This window comes from Kogia breviceps, chromosome 17, assembly GCF_026419965.1.
Source record: "Kogia breviceps isolate mKogBre1 chromosome 17, mKogBre1 haplotype 1, whole genome shotgun sequence".
Lineage (NCBI taxonomy): Eukaryota > Metazoa > Chordata > Mammalia > Artiodactyla > Physeteridae > Kogia > Kogia breviceps.
Window position 1 is genome coordinate 77,303,796 of NC_081326.1, and position 3,565 is coordinate 77,307,360.

Sequence of the window (3,565 nt, forward strand, 5' to 3'; positions counted from 1 at the left end):
GCCGACCAGAGAATTCCTGACTGGCCAGTTAAGACTGCATTTCTGGGGGAGGTTGAAGCTTCAGTGAGGGTTGGTGTTAAGCCCTGGTTTAGTGGCCTGGCCAAGCATAAGTGATTCCCTTTGGGGGCTGTGGCTTTCTTTTTAACACTGGGTACATAAAGAAGCCCTTTCTCTCTCCTCAAGCTATCTGTAACCCATAGTCATTTAGTAGACTCTTGTTGTAAACTGAAATGCAGCCTTTTAAAATGACACCTGCGGGCTTCCCTGGTGATGCAGTGGTTAAGAATCCGCCTGCCAATACAGGGGACACGGGTTCAAGCCCTGGTCAGGGAAGATCCCACATGTCGCAGGGCAACTAAGCCCGTGCGCCACAACGACTGAGCCTGCGTGCCACAACTACTGAAGCCCATGAACCTAGAGTCCATGCTCTGCAACAAGAGAGGCCACTGCAATGAGAGGCCTGTGCACCTCAACGAAGAGTAGCCCCCGCTCGCCGCAGCTAGAGAAAGCCTGCGCGCAGCAACAAAGACCCAACGCGGCCAAAATTAAATAAATAAAATATATTTTAAAAAAAACAAAAACAAGCAATACAGAAATGTCTTACTTAAAAAAAAAAAAAAGTATCATACTGGTATCTCCAATGTTGTTTAGAGCATGCCCTTCCGGGTTATCTGATTCTGACTTCATCAGGTCCCTGCCTTTCATTGTCTGTGAGCTATTTCACAGCTCTATAAACTGCCAGTGACCAACAGCAATGAAAATACTTCCTTTTTATAGGCATGCAAATACATTTGGTCCAGTAGAGGTTCACTGGTATTTTTCCTGTGAAAAAAGCCAATCTCCATCTATTTTAAAGTTTATTTTAGCATTCCTTTACTCCATATAAATTTGTGGTTTTTGAACCTCTTGTTTTGAATTTTTGAATTTGTCTTTTTTATTTATGAGTTTTTTGTCTTGCTTTTAACCCCTTTCCTGGTTCTCTCAGTAGTTAATGAGTTAAGTAAACCTTTGACACACTGTACTAGTTTTCTAGGACTGTTGGAACAAATTGCCACAAATCTGGTGTCTTAAAACAACAGAAATTTATTCTATCACAGTGCTAGAGGTCAGAGGTCTGGAATCAAGATGTTGGCAGGGGCGGTTCCTTCGGAGGGCTGTCGGGGGGTCTGTTCCAGGCTCCCGTCCAGCTTCTGGTGGTGCCAGCCATTCTCGGTATCCCTTGGCTGGTGGCCACATCTGCAATCTTTGCCTCTGTCTTCACATGGACTTTTCCTCTGTGTCTCAGATCTCCTTCTCCCTTCTCATGTAAGTACACCAGTCATTGGATGTAGAGCCCATCCTCATTCAGGATGATCTCAACTAGGGATCCTTAACGTAATTACATCTGTAACAACCCTATTTCCAAAGAAGGTCACATCACAGGTTCCAGAGGTTAGAACTTGGACAAACCTTTTGGGGGAACGTTGTTCCCATCATGTCTGTGTGTCATGCTTCTTAATATACACCTGCACTCTTTTTCTTTAAGAGCAGCTTGAAGATTCAAGGCCCTGGAAACACAGGGTGCTGGGAGATTGCACAGATATGCTTGATGGTGGGGGACCCACTGGGGGGGACTGGAGGAGACTGTGTCTGGGGTGTGAGTGGAACGGGAGTGGTGGTCACTGCGCGAAGGTTTCCTTGGTGCGCCTGGGGCCCAGCAGTCCCAGTCTGAGGGAATTGACCCCATACAGCACCACCAGGGGTGGGGTACCCCTGATTCAGTCCAGGGGCTTGTGTCCTGCCATGCAGAGGGAGGACCTGCAGCCCTCAGCCCTGGTGGGAGCACAGGCTAGTATCCTTCGATGTGGAAATAGGTCAGAGTTCATACCTTTGTTCATCTGGGGGCTAATAAACAGCTATGAACCCTCCTCCCACCCCCATTCCCAGCCCCAGGGCAGTTGATGGCCCAGGCTTCCAGTGCCATCTGTACCTGAGTACCCGGTCAGCTCATCCTGCTACCTTGCACCTTGCTTTTGTCCCTTCTCAGATGTCCTGGAGGCATTCCTGTGTCAGCTACACCTACCCTATCTCCTGGAACTGGTTCATTAAATGTTATGGGGTTAGGTGGGGAGGTCAAATGTGTACAACTGGAAACTTTCCAGAAAGCCTGGCCCTGGGAGGGGCTCCAGATCCACTCTGTCAGGCCCTGGCCTGGACACTAGGACACAGCAGTGAAGACGAGAGGCCACATTCCTGTCCTCCGGGCAAGGCAGGCAAAAAATCAGTGAGGACAGCCATCTGTATTCAGCCAGGGTATGGAGCCCAGCATTTGTTACACTGGGGATAATGGGAACGAGGTGATTCAGGACATTGAGGTACATTGTAGCAGAAGAGAAGGAAGGAGGTACAGGCCTGCCTGGGCCCAGGGATACCCAAAAGAGCAGGCACCATTGGGAGGAGGAGCCATGTGATAGGGGGAGGGGTCATGGGGAGGGGAGGGGCCACGTGGGGGAGGGAGGGGCCCCGTGGGAGGAGAAGGGGCTGACAGGAGAACCGGCCAGGTGGGACCAGACTTCAAGGAGAAAACTTCCTGAGGCATCAGTGTGAAGGTGGGGTCCTAGTATGTGTGGGGTAGGGGACACGAGGCCCAGGGCATCCACTGCAGAATGGCCAGGCCACAGGAGCACTCGGGACAGACCCCTGTCCCCGACCCCGAGGGCGTGAGCTTTGCCGAGGTTAGCACGTGGCTGGTTGGTGGATCTGTCCTTGAAGAAGTTATGCGGAGTGGGAGCAGGGGCTGGTGGAACCGCGGAAAGGGGGCCGCGACGGCCAGAGGAGAGAACCTGAGCGAGTGGGTGCTACCTGTCCGGGTGACGGGGAAGCACGCGAGGGGAGGGAAGAGAAGATGTGGCATCAGCTGGGAGGGCCATTGAGCAGAGAGGACGGGTCCTGCCCTCCCAGAGGGCGGCAGGAGAGGAGGGGCGGGAGAGGCTGGCAGGCCAGTGAGGGAGGCAGAAGCTTTCTCCGCGGGCCTTGCCTCCTCTGTGCTCACTGTTCACGGCGTGGTTACTGAGTGTCCGCCTCCCCGGCCGCACACAGCAGGTGCTCGCATCAGTGGCTTAGATCCAGGTGAACCGTAGGCGGCGTTGCATGGATAGGGAGCTCTATTAGCTTGTGAGTTATGACCTCATTTTGCAGCGAGGAAAATGAGGCTTGAGCAGTTAGAGATTCACCCTAATCCGTGGCACGGAAGTGCTGGCCGGAATGGCCGCCTCTCCCCCTCCCCAGGTCCAGCTCCAGCCCTCGGCGCTGACCTCCTGGTGGGGTCCCTTCTCTCTCTCGGCTTTTTCCCGTTCTGTGAGCTCCTGGGCAACAGGTGAGCTGACTTCCCCGAGCCTCAGCTTCTATCGGGGGTGGGAAAAGACACCAGCGGCAGGAACCGATGGCGTTCCTGCCGGAGGGACTCGCCGCGGTCCTCAGCCTTCACGAGGGCCAGTTCTTGCCCTAAAGCTAGGTCGCCGGGGGCCGCCAGGGGGTGCTGCTCGGCCGCGGCCGCGGGCCCGCTCGGGGCGTGGCCTCCAGTTCC